Source organism: Schistocerca gregaria, chromosome 6, assembly GCF_023897955.1.
Source record: "Schistocerca gregaria isolate iqSchGreg1 chromosome 6, iqSchGreg1.2, whole genome shotgun sequence".
Taxonomy (NCBI): Eukaryota; Metazoa; Arthropoda; class Insecta; order Orthoptera; family Acrididae; genus Schistocerca; species Schistocerca gregaria.
In genome coordinates, this window is record NC_064925.1 from 202,067,398 (window position 1) to 202,081,480 (window position 14,083).

A 14,083-nucleotide genomic window follows, 5' to 3' on the forward strand; every position below is an offset into this window, starting at 1 on the left:
TCTGCTAGTTCTTCTCATTCTGGACATGTTTTTGGGCTCAGAAGTAGTCTGTACTGATAGCTCAATGGTTGCCAGTCACACTAGCTTTGCTTATGTTCATGTGTGGTGTAATAAACTACACTTTTTGCCAAATAGCTGCAGTGTTTGCTCTGTGGTAGCCATCTCTAGTGTTCTTGAGCATATGTGTTTCTGCGCTGGTGAGTTCTTCCTCATCTGTAGTGACACTTTGAGCAATTTACAAGGTCTTGAACATTGTTACTCTTGCCATTGGTTCTAACTATTCAGGCTTCTGTTTTTCCCCTTGAACAATATGTGAGCTTGGAGGTCTGTCTGAACCACAGGTCATACTGGGATCCCAGGGAATGAAATGACTGACAGGTTGCTCAAATTGGCTACCAACGAACCACCTGTCGAGATTGGTATTCCAGAATTGGAACTTTGATCAGTATTATGCCATCAAATTCTGAGAATTTGGGATACAGGACCACAACAGAATGCTGAACAAACTATGGATGATAAAGAAAAGCATGAATTTGTGGAGGCTCTCTATGCAGGCCTCTTGCAAGGGCTCCATCACCCTTTGCCCACTTTGCATCTGCCATACTTGGCTGTCTGATGGTCATCTCCACCATTATGAGGACCCTCCCCACTGACATTGTGGTGCCCGTCTGATGGTAGTCCACATTTTTCTGGACTGTCCTAACTGCCACTCTGGGTATACTCTTAATCTCTCTGAATCACTACCCTTGGTGTTAGCAAATAATGCCTCAGTGGCTGATATGATTTTTATGGTTTATTCTTGAAGGGGGTTTTTACCACTCTCTCTAAAGAATGGTATCTCAGCCTTGTCAGTCCATTGAGGGAATGTCAGGATGTTCTGTTGCCTCCTCTGCCCCAAACAGGCAATGGCTGTCTGAGCTAGTGGTCTGCCTCAGCCCTCACCCTACCACTCTTTTACTCTTCTTCTCCCTTCTCATGTGTTCTGACTGCCTTTGTGGACCTCCAGCTGCTCCCTGCATGGGCCAACTCACCCGCTTTTCTTTCTTTCCCCTCTTTTCTTCTTCCTTGTTCCTTTCTCTAGGCTATGTTGGTCATTTGAAACAAACAATGGAAAATTCAGGATGGAATAATGTAATATTATGAGAAGGATAGATTACTCCTCACCATACAGTGGAGATGCTGAGTCGCAGACAGACACAATCAAAAGACTGTTAAACAAGCTGGTATTTGAGTAGGTGTGTGTGTGTGTGTGTGTGTGTGTGTGTGTGTGTGTTGTCTAATTCCAATGGAAGCCTTTTTATCTGAAAGCTTTCTTGTTTGACGGTCTTTTTGTAGTGCCTGTCTGTGACTAAGCATCTCTGCTGTATGATGAGTAATAATCTATTCCTTTCCTAATACTTCTTTGTTGGTCATTGGTAGATGTGGGGTTTTCTTTGTTTCAGTTTCAAATATTAGGCCCTTCTTTTGCATGTAGTTTTGTTGACTTGCCTGTACCAGAGAGAAGGGTTTTATAACCTCATATTTTGGCCCCTTTCATCACTAAACCAACCAACCAACTAAGTGACCCAGTTGGATTCTCCCTTCCAGCACTAGTTTCCCTGAATTATGCAGGTGGGAACCTGCAGCATACATTGTACTTTTGCTATCCTCCTGGACTAAACCTTCTATAACTTGTTTCCCTCTCCATCACCTTATCTCTTACCTTCTATCCTCTGCCCATACCACTCCTTCCTTCTCTAGATCATGTACTGCCTTTTATTATCACTCTTCCTTCCCTGACACACCCATACAGCCATTCACTTACTTTATCTTCCTCTCTCTCTCTCTCCCTTTTCCACCCCTCTTCTTTTCACTCTTCCCTCCCTGTCTCCCTCCTCATCTCCACCATCCTCTTGTCCCCCCCCCCCCCTTTTTTCCCTCCTTCCTCTCTCTACCTCTTACATGCTGTATCCTGTGAATTCTCTTGTTGTACAGCTGCTGACCCATCTGTTGAAAGACTTGCCTCATGCTACCAGTATCATCACACCCACAGGAATATGCACTTGGATTTCTGTGTGGTTTTGTGTGTGTTTATACTTTTGCTAGTGAAAGAGAAATAGCTTGATAACAAGTGTAAATACAGTGTTCTGTTTTGTTTCTGTATGAGACATAACAGTCAGGTACATGTGAGTGGTCACCTTTCCTCTATTTTACTTATTATTCTGCCCAGGAATTTCCATTGTTGTTTTATATTACCCATTCAGCTTGTGACATTTACCTGCATTATTTCTTCATTTGTTGTCCTCGGTGTTGATGTACTGCATTGCTACAATGGCCAAAAAATGGGAGTTGGAAGTTCAACACTGACTGCTTCAAATGATGTAGCTGACAGGTGCACATTTGCGTTTCACAGTTATTTACTTTCACTGTTCAGTTGTAAGGCCAGTGCACTATTGTTTAACTTCTAATAAGTCTCCTTAATAGGTTGCAAGCAAATGTCAACATACTGCTACAATAGTTTACTGTTGAACACCTATGAGCAGTAAAAACTTAACTACACACTTCACTGTCTGTCAAATAAATTTAACAGACACTATCATTGTTTTAACACGTGGTCAATTTGTGTAACACTTATTTCATGGTTAAGCTGATGTATTGTTGCTGTTCTAACCAAAACAGGTTTCTTGTCTGAAACTTGGCCATGGACTGACTGTTCATATGGTTCAAATGGCTCTAGGCACTATGAGACTTAACATCAGAGGTCATCAGTCCCCTAGACTAAGAACTACTTAAACCTACAAACATCACACACATCCATGCACGAGGCAGGATTCGAACCTGTGACAGTAGCAGCCGCGTGTTTCTGAGCTGAAGCGCCTAGAACCGATCGGCCACCGCGGCCAGCACGGACTGACTGTCTCATGACCATAAACCAGGTCTTTATATATCAGCACAATAATAGACACTCGAACTGCACATTGTTTGATGTTTAATTTACAGAAATTACAATTAAAACTTAACTCATTAAATTAACTGAATACATCAAAAGATTCTGTCTTTTTAACAGCTTCTTCTACTACAAGAGTTAGGCTGAATTATTTGTTTAAATGATGAAACTGACAGGTATTGTTAAGCAAACAATACTTTTGACAAATCTCTTAGTACCTTTGGAATTAATTAAGGGCTGGCTTTGCTACCATGTTTTTGAATAGAGCCAAATAGATCCTTTAAGAATACAATTAGTTGTTCCTCCAAATGTTTGTAACTAGCACAGAATTTATATTTGTTAATAGCCAACAACAGAATTTAAGTTATGAAATAATTACTGATTTCACCCTATAACAAAAGATATTAACTAGAAATAGCCAAAATAAATTAGGAAATTGCTGACATACACAAAACTAAGCGTAAAATTAGATCTGGTGCTACATTCTTTAAAACTGAGGACCAACCTCTCTGTTTTATGAAAATGCAGCTTATACTCATATACACTCCTGGAAATGGAAAAAAGAACACATTGACACCGGTGTGTCAGACCCACCATATTTGCTCCGGACACTGCGAGAGGGCTGTACAAGCAATGATCACACGCACGGCACAGCAGACACACCAGAAACAGCGCTGTTGGCCGTCGAATGGCGCTAGCTGCGCAGCATTTGTGCACCGCCGCCGTCAGTGTCAGCCAGTTTGCCGTGGCATACGGAGCTCCATCGCAGTCTTTAACACTGGTAGCATGCCGCGACAGCGTGGACGTGAACCGTATGTGCAGTTGACGGACTTTGAGCGAGGGCGTATAGTGGGCATGCGGGAGGCCAGGTGGACGTACCGCCGAATTGCTCAACACGTGGGGTGTGAGGTCTCCACAGTACATCGATGTTCTCGCCAGTGGTCGGCGGAAGGTGCACATGCCCGTCGACCTGGGACCGGACTGCAGGGACGCACGGATGCATGCCAAGACTGTAGGAACCTACGCAGTGCCGTAAGGGACCGCACCGCCACTTCCCAGCAAATGAGGGACACTGTTGCTCCTGGGGTATCGGCGAGGACCATTCGCAACCGTCTCCATGAAGCTGGGCTACGGTCCCGCACACCGTTAGGCCGTCTTCCGCTCACGCCCCAACATCGTGCAGTCCGCCTCCAGTGGTGTCGCGACAGGCGTGAATGGAGGGACGAATGGAGAGGACCAACCTCTCTGTTTTATGAAAATGCAGCTTATACTCATATACACTCCTGGAAATGGAAAAAAGAACACATCTTCAGCGATGAGAGTCGCTTCTGCCTTGGTGCCAATGATGGTCGTATGCGTGTTTGGCGCCGTGCAGGTGAGCGCCACAATCAGGACTGCATACGACCGAGGCACACAGGGTCAACACCCGGCATCATGGTGTGGGGAGCGATCTCCTACACTGGCCGTACACCTCTGGTGATCGTCGAGAGGACACTGAATAGTGCACGGTACATCCAAACCATCATCGAACCCATCGTTCTACCATTCCTAGACCGGCAAGGGAACTTGCTGTTCCAACAGGACAATGCACGTCCGCATGTATCCCGTGCCACCCAACGTGCTCTAGAAGGTGTAAGTCAACTACCCTGGCCAGCAAGATCTCCGGATCTGTCCCATCTGTCCCCCATTGAGCATGTTTGGGACTGGATGAAGCGTCGTCTCACGCGGTCGCACGTCCAGCATGAACGCTGGTCCAACTGAGGCGCCAGGTGGAAATGGCATGGCAAGCCGTTCCACAGGACTACATCCAGCATCTCTACGATCGTCTCCATGGGAGAATAGCAGCCTGCATTGCTGCGAAAGGTGGATATAAAATGGACTAGTGCCGACATTGTGCATGCTCTGTTGCCTGTTCTATGTGCCTGTGGTTCTGTCAGTGTGATCATGTGATGTATCTGACCCCAGGAATGTGTCAATGAAGTTTCCCCTTCCTGGGACAATGAATTCACGGTGTTCTTATTTCAATTTCCAGGAGTGTATGTTAACAGTAATTAGTCAAAAAAGAAAAAAATGAATTTTAAGGAGGCAGATGGCAAAACAAGAGGGGAAGTAAAAAATATCCCATCTTGCTTTGTCACAAGCTCCCTTCCATATCATTCCATTTGTTACTGTCAATCTTTATTTACCTACAACTCATCTGTCAATTCTATATTCCTTAATATATCTATTCTTTCTTGTATTGTACAGTGCCTGCCCTCAGAATGTGCACTGACTATCCTATGTTGTGTAATTTGAATATCTTGTGTTGTAAAGGCCCAGAATGTTAATATATGTCATACTACAACTCCCTGTCCTCACAGTGATGTCCCTCTTTCAAACATTTAATTCCAATGCTGTTCTTGACACATTTTCCACCAGCAACATATGTTGTTCAACTTGGTTGTTTACCAACTGTGTGGGTTTATTTGTGATCACACATATTTATTCACTGTCTCATGTGTGAATTTGTGATCAAGCTTATCTGTTTACAGGTGTGCCTACTACTTCTGGCTTCTTTAAAAAAAAAAATTCAGATCTTCCTTCGAACTTGTCTCATAGTTATCTATATAGCACCTACCATCTATTTCTATTATACACTCTGACCATAAATTTTCACCTTCCTATTTTCAATCTTTTTTAATCATTATACCTAGTTTCCCCCTCACTTCTTTTGTCTCCCAACTGTCCACCCATGAATTACTGCTCATTGTACCTCTGCCAGGTCTGAAAACTCTCCTGCACCCTAGAGAAAGTCCAGTCACACACCATATTTCTGAAATCTTGTGTGGCACATTGTATCCCACCTAACTGGCTTACTATCAGGGCTGTCATCCATACCATCACAAGAAATTCACCTTTTCCAATTCCATGAGTCCTTCACCTTTATCAATCTGGTTTTTCACAATCATACAATCCAAGCTGAAACTGCACTTGCCAGCCTCTACTTCCTTCACAAAATCCTTTTACTCTGTGAGCACAACTGAATGCTATCACTGCAGTAAAAACTTCTGTGCTTCAACAGTTGGAATACTGTTCCCAACTCCATCTGAGGAAGCAGTCCTAAATACTCCTGTCATATGTCCACTTGGGATTACCTATAGCCAAGAAAGAGCCTACCACTCCGATCCAACCCCTCTGTCAATCCTCCATGCTCCCAGACCATGCCTTGCTGACTTAGTCTGCCTTCCACATCTCCAAAAACTTCCTCCACCTGCTATAAAACACACTGTCCCTGAACTTCCTGGCATAACACTGTTGTCAGCCTTTCTGCCAAAACTCAGACCCTTGCAGAAATACTTTCTAAGGATATCACTTTTAGGCCAAAACCTAGGTTCAACAATGCTGGATACATAAAGCATATTCTTTCCTTTACTCATTCTCTCCAGTGGAAACAATTCTATGTCACACATCCCATTGACAATGATCAGCAAAAACCCCACAAATAATCTCCTTTAGAACAGTTCGGACATCTGTCCAACCATGATCTTCCTCTCATTCCACCCTGTCATCCTCTGGTACCATTTCAGGAAATCTCCACTTCTAGCCAGGCTCCACCTTCTCTTCCTAAATTCCTCACCACTGAGTCTGACAAAACTCATATCGAACAGACAGCTATCTGTAATTTGAATAGCAATCCAACCTTATCATCCTTCTCTCAGACAAAGGTTCCATCACAGTGATCATGAATCATAATGAATGAATGGCTGAGGGTCTCTGCAAACTTTCCAAAACTTCTGTGTACATACCTTACAACCATGAACCCATTCCAGAAGCCCAACAGGAACTCCAGCAGTTCCTCAAGGCCTTTGGTCCATCTCAAAACCTGGCACCTGAATTAATTTCTCTGCTTGCACCAGTAACCCGGACACTCCTACTTTTTACATGTTCCACAAAGAGGTTGTCCCATTGTGGCTGGGTACAATGCTCCCACAGAATGAACTTCTGCTTTTGTTGACCAAAACCTCCAAAGTACTGTCCATAACCTCCCATCCTACATGCAAGACAACACTCATTTCCTTCATCACCTGTCAACAGTTCCCATCCCCTTACCTCCAGACCTTCTATTGGTCACTTGTGGATGTGATGTCCTTATTCGTCAATACTGCCCATGCCCATGCCCTTTCAATCATGGTACACTACCTTTCCCAATGTCCTCCTGATACCAAACCCATCACCTCTTTCCTAGTCCTTGCCAACTACATTCTGATTCACAAGTAATTCACTTTCAAAGGCTGAATATATAAACAAATCCGTGTTACTGCCATGGGTATTTGCATGGCACTGTCCCATGCCAACTTACTTATGAGCCATCCAGAGCATTCCTTCCCATCCAATCAACACCTAAAACTCCTTGTCTAGTTCAAATTCATTTACATCCTTTCCTATATACTATAATCCCATATTCACTACATCTAGCTCTTCTCAACTCAATGTGCCACATACCTGGATGTCAGTCTCCACATCTCAAATAGCTCTCTAAATACATTTCTTCACATCAAATGCACCAACCAGCAACAGTACCTTCACCTGTTTCTTGTTAAAAAGCCTCTTCATTATAGCCTTGTCCCTGTGGATACTGCATTTACAGTGGAAACCAGGAGTTGTCAAAATATACCAATAACTTTACCAGAGCCTTTATTGACAGAGAGTATCTTCTATAGCTCATCCATAAACAGATCTCCCATGCTGTCTTCTAGTCTGACATCATTAGACCTGTTGTCAGCCACCAGCCAGCGCTCCCCTGATCACCCAATGTCATCATCGTCGACAAGCTCAACTACATCTTTCACCAAGCGTTTGACTACCTCTCGTCATGCCATGATATGGGAGTTATGCAACCAAAATACTACTCACAACACCCAAAGTTGTGATCCACCATCCACCCAACCTACAGAAGATCCTACACCTAATGGGTCTTTCCCTCATGGTTGACCCAGGTACAAGATCTGTCCCCTACACCTACCCACTAAATACTACCACAATCTAGTCACAGGCTCTTCCTATCCTATAAAAGGCAGGACCACATGAGAAAGCAGCATGTTATGTATCTACTATGCTGCAATTACTGTGCAGAATTCTATGTGCACATTTCACATAACCAACTGTTTACTCATGTGAATAGCCACTGCCGACCTGTGGAAAACTGCAAACTTGACCAGCCAGTTGCTGAACATGCTGCACACCACAACACAAATGACTTTAACAGCTTTGCTATGTTAGCACTGTTTCCCACTGAATAGTCTTACCATTTCCTTCTCTCTTCTGGCCATATGACTCTTTCCTCATATGGGTCATATACCGTCCTTTCCTATCACTCTTCCTTCCTCTCCATCCCAACGCGAGCATTCTCTCTCTCTTTGTCTTTCTCTCTCTCTCTCTCTCTCTCTCTCTCCCCCCCCCCCCCCATCCTTTTTCCCTTTCCATCCCTGTATTGTGTATTGTCCTCTCCTATCACTCACTCTTCTTTCCTCTCCACCCCCATGTAATAACAATCTCTCTCCCTCCCTCCCCCCCCCCCCTCTCTCTCTCTCTCTCTCCCTCCCTCCCTTCCCTTTCCCTTTGCAACCCCCTTCCTTTTTATCTCCCCTCTCTGTCTCCCTCTTCATCTCCACAATCCTCTCTTCTTCTCCCCTGCCTCCCCACCCCCCTCCATTGCTCTGTCTCTTATTTGTTATTTGTTGTATCCTCTGAATTCCTTTTGTCTTCTTGTGCACCTGCTGAGTCATCTGCTGAAAAACCTGTCTTGCACTATCCTACTACCCCCTGCTCAACTAATAAACCCATCCCTGCCCTCAGTCCACATCTGTCTATCCAGGAAACTGCTCTAATATTCAATAATAAACTGACAATCTCACTGTGGATATGGGTGTGTGTTTTTTCATGTCAGTGTAGTTTTGTGTGGGTGTGAATGTGCATACTTGAGCTAGAGAAAGAGCAGGTGACTAAAGCTAGTATAAGTACTGTGTCCTGTTGCATGTTTATATGCTTCACACATTTGTAGGCTATAGGTGAGTGGTTTCCTTCCCTTTATTTCATGCATTGTGACATACAGGTATTTCAGCAGTTATTCGTCTTTCTATTTATTGTCTCATGTGTTACATGAACACCAATAATCAAAATTATTGAATGTCTGAGAACTGCCTATATGCCCTGACCTTCATGGATTTCTTTCACACAGAAACTTTAACTCTATCAAGCAACTTGACAAAATTATTAATTTAATATCAACCTATCTGAAAAAATAAGTCATGTTATTTTATGTCATGACACATATATTGACACACTGGCTTCTCATGAATACTAATGACCTCTGTAACAACTTTAAACCTTACTACCAGTGTATACATCATGTGAACAACAACAATCATCCACAAATCATTCTTAGCAGATGAGGAATATACAGGGTGTCTCAAAAGGTACACAACAACTTCAATGTATTGTAAGCCCCACACTAATTAAGACACTCGCACCATATTTCGCTTATGTAGCAGGCAAACTCACAAAGTTTTGTTTGTGCATGTTTCAGGTTGTCTTGAGGAAACACAGTGACAATGGTTGAAGAAAAGATACAGGGTGCAGAATGGTTTATTCAGATCAAATTGGACATGTAGGTTCAAAGGAACTTCCAAGCATGGTACAGGAAGCAAACACCCTAGCAGACATCAAAATGTCAGTGAACAGGAATTTTATGCTCACAGGAAACATTGATGTGAAGCATTGTAGTGGATGCCCTGGAACAAGGGAAGTTGACATGGAGTGGATATGATTGGCTTTTCAACATACAATGTAGATGTCTGTTCAGAGAGTGTTGGAGAAGATGCAAATCCCTAGGGTACCCATGTCCTGAATCCTCCAGTAATGTTTACAGACATATTCATAGCATTTGCAACTGTTGCACAGATTGAAACCAGACCACAAGCCATACAGATGCAATTCACTGTCACCATATTTCATTGTTTAGAGGAAGATGGAAATTTTCTTAACAATCCAGGGTCTTCTGATGAAGCAACATTCTACTTGTATAGTAAGGTAAATATACACAATGTTCACATCTGATGCACAACTGTTTGGCGTATTGTGATGGAAGAGGTATATGACAGCAAGACAATGAATGTGTGGCGATTGATGGTTGTGAGTGGATTGTGGGGCCATTTTTTTCTCAGAAGAAACAGTTAATTCTAATAGCTTTTTTGTTCTAACGCAACTGGCTGGCCACCAAGACACAGTCATTTTCCAACAAGATGGTGCACTGCCACATTCGGCTTAGGACTGGAAAAGATGTTCTAAACCAAGTGCTTCCAGATCACTGGATTGGCAGGGATGGTCCAATTCCCTGGCTTCCTAGGTAGCCAGCCACTACACCAATAGACTTCTTTCTGTGGGGGTATGTCAAGGACAGTGTCTACTAAATATATGTCATGATTTGAAGAACCAAATCGTTCCTGGCACTGCTACAATTGATGTGGACATGTTGTGCCAAGTGTGGATAGAGCTGGAATGCAGAGTGAATGTTGTGCATGACACCAAAGGCACACTTGTTAAACCTGACTGACATAAAAGCTTTGTGAGATAGTGTGTCACATATGCCAAACATGGTGTGAATATCATAAGTAGTTTTCAAGCTGCAGCACATTAAAGTTGTTCTGTGTTTTTTGAGACAACCTGTGCTTTACCACTGGATACGGTGTAACCTTCTATTGCTGAGTCACCATTGATACATCACATGTTAATATTCAGCCAGTTTGCAAGCATTTAGAGCCAGTGGCTACATCTTCTGGCAGAAGTGTTGATGGGGAAGGAAGAGGGGTGAAGGAAAAGGGCTGGTGAGGTTTAGGAAATGGGGAGAGTTATGAAAAGCCACCCAGAACCTTGAGTCAGTGGAGACTTACTGGATGGTAAGTTTCCCCTGACCCAGGGTTCTGGGCAATTTACATCATGAATGGATTGGAATGATACTGTCTGCTGAGCTTGAATATTCCTTAGTTATTTTTTTCTGTAAATATTTGTTTCTGGTGTATTTTATGAGCTCCTGGGTATGTATTTTCTCTTATCGTGATTCTTGAGTTTCTCCCGGCGTATTTGATAATCAAAATATCCACGGGTGTACTGCCGGTCTATAGTGTCCAACGGGCACAATATTTCGGCGATCAAACATGTCGCCATCATCAGGTGAACACGCCGGCACGGAGGTCCGTACGCTATGGCTGCTCAGGGGGAACTGGGTTCGGTCGCGGCAGCGGCCGATTTAAATACCCTCCGCCCGCGGCGCGCTCCCTCCGCCGCCCGCGCCCCGCGCCACGGTAGCGCGGTGGAACAGATTGCGACGGCGTCTGAGATGACGTGGGTGTGATGGCTCTGTCCGCCGTGGTCGTCACAACTATGCGTTTGCTCGATTTACTCTTGATTAGCCCAATCGTTGGTTCCCAAGCCTTGCTAAGCTTATAGCCACAGTCACGGTTTATGAGGTCGCCATTGGTGCGAATTTCGATGGCCTCTCTAACAACGCTGTCCCAGTATCTCGACGTCTGTACCAGAATCCTCGTGCGGTCATACTCCATAGCGTGATTTTCCGACAAACAATGTTCAGCGACTGCCGACTTGCTCGGATACATCAGTCAAGTGTGCCTCTGGTGTTCATGGCATCGATCCTCGACGGTACGCATCGTCTGACCAATATACGACTTGCCACATTGACACGGAATCTGGTACACATCGGCCTTCCTCAAACCGAGGTCATCTTTGGCGCTCCCCACCAGTGCACGAGTTTTATTCGGAGCACAAAACACAGTTCCGACCCGGTGTTTCTTCAGAATGCGGGCGATTTTCCCCGAGAGTGCGCCTGTGTATGGAATAAATGCAGTGCCTACCTCCTCCCTCGTGACTTCATCAATCTCAACAGGTTGTGATGCAGTGGTTGGGCGGAGAGCACGTTGGATCTGCCACTCTGAGTACCCATTTTTTCGAAACACAGTTCTCAGATGTTCCAATTCCTGGGGTAGACTCTCTGTGTCAGAGATAGTGCGCGCCCTATGTACTAGAGTTTTAAGTACCCCATTCCTCTGTGAAGGGTGGTGGCAGCTGTCTGCGTGCAAATACAGATCAGTGTGTGTTGTCTTTCGATACACCCCATGACCTAGGGTGCCGTCAGCCCTTCTCCTGACCAAGACGTCAAGGAAAGGTAATTTACCCTCCGTTTCAGTCTCCATAGTTAATTTGATGTTGGGTTGTATGGAGTTTAGATGTGTAAGGAAGTCAAGGAGTTTATCCATACCATGTGGCCAGATGACGAACGTATCGTCCACGTAATGGAAAAAGCAAGTAGGTTTCCATTCGGATGATGACAGGGCTTCCTCCTCGAAGTTCTCCATGTACAAATTCGCTACCACCGGTGAGAGTGGGCTACCCATGGCGACTCCTTCCGTTTTTTCGTAGTATTCTCCATTAAAAAGAAAATACGTGGAAGTCAAGACATGCCTAAAAAGTTCAGTGGTATTCTCGTCAAACCTCTGACCAATCAACCCTAGCGACTCTCGCAGGGGTACCCTCGTAAACAAGGAAACGACGTCAAAACTCACCATGATATATGACTCATCCAACCTGATGCTATCAAGGCGTTTAACAAAATCCACGGAATTACGGATGTGATGAGGGCATTTACCCACATAAGGACTTAATATTCCCGTCAGGTATTTGGCCAACAAATATGTAGGTTTTGGCCAACAAATATGTAGGTTTTGGCCAAATACCTGACGGGAATATTAAGTCCTTATGTGGGTAAATGCCCTCATCACATCCGTAATTCCGTGGATTTTGTTAAACGCCTTGATAGCTTCAGGTTGGATGAGTCAGATATCATGGTGAGTTTTGACGTCGTTTGCTTGTTTACGAGGGTACCCCTGCGAGAGTCGCTAGAGTTGATTGGTCAGAGGTTTGACGAGAATACCACTGAACTTTTTAGGCATGTCTTGACTTCCACGTATTTTCTTTTTAATGGAGAATACTACGAAAAAACGGAAGGAGTCGCCATGGGTAGCCCACTCTCACCGGTGGTAGCGAATTTGTACATGGAGATCTTTGAGGAGGAAGCCCTGTCGTCATCCGAATGGAAACCTACTTGCTTTTTCCGTTACGTGGACGACCCGTTCGTCATCTGGCCACATGGTATGAATAAACTCCTTGACTTCCTTACACATCTAAACTCCATATACCCCAACATCAAATTCACTATGGAGACTGAAACTGAGGGTAAATTACCTTTCCTTGACGTCTTGGTCAGGAGAAGGGCTGACGGCACCCTAGGTCATGGGGTGTATTGAAAGACAACACACACTGATCTGTATTTGCACGCAGACAGCTGCCACCACCCTTCACAGAGGAATGGGGTACTTAAAACTCTAGTACATAGGGCGCACACTATCTCTGACACAGAGAGTCTACCCCAGGGCGTGCACTATCTCTGACACAGAGAGTCTACCCCAGGAATTGGAACATCTGAGAACTGTATTTAGAAAAAATGCGTACTCAGAGTGGCAGATCCAACGTGCTCTCCGCCCAACCACTGCATCACAACCTGTTGAGATTGATGAAGTCACGAGGGAGGAGGTAGGCACTGCATTTATTCCATACACAGGCGCACTCTCGGGGAAAATCGCCCGCATTCTGAAGAAACACCAGGTAGGAACTGTGTTTTGTGCTCTGAATAAAACTCGTGCACTGGTGGGGAGCGCCAAAGATGATCTCGGTTTGAGGAAGGCCGATGTGTACCAGATTCCGTATCAATGCGGCAAGTCGTATATTGGTCAGACGATGCGTACCGTCGAGGATCGATGCCGTGAACACCAGAGGCACACTCGACTGATGTATCCGAGCAAGTCGGCGGTCGCTGAACATTGTTTGTCGGAAAATCACGCTATGGAGTATGACCGCACGAGGATTCTGGTACAGACGTCGAGATACTGGGACAGCGTTGTTAGAGAGGCCATCGAAATTCGCACCAATGACGACCTTATAAACCGTGACTGTGGCTATAATCTTAGCAAGGCTTGGGAACCAGCGATTGGGCTAATCAAGAGTAAATCGAGCAAACGCATAGTTGTGACGACCACGGCGGACAGAGCC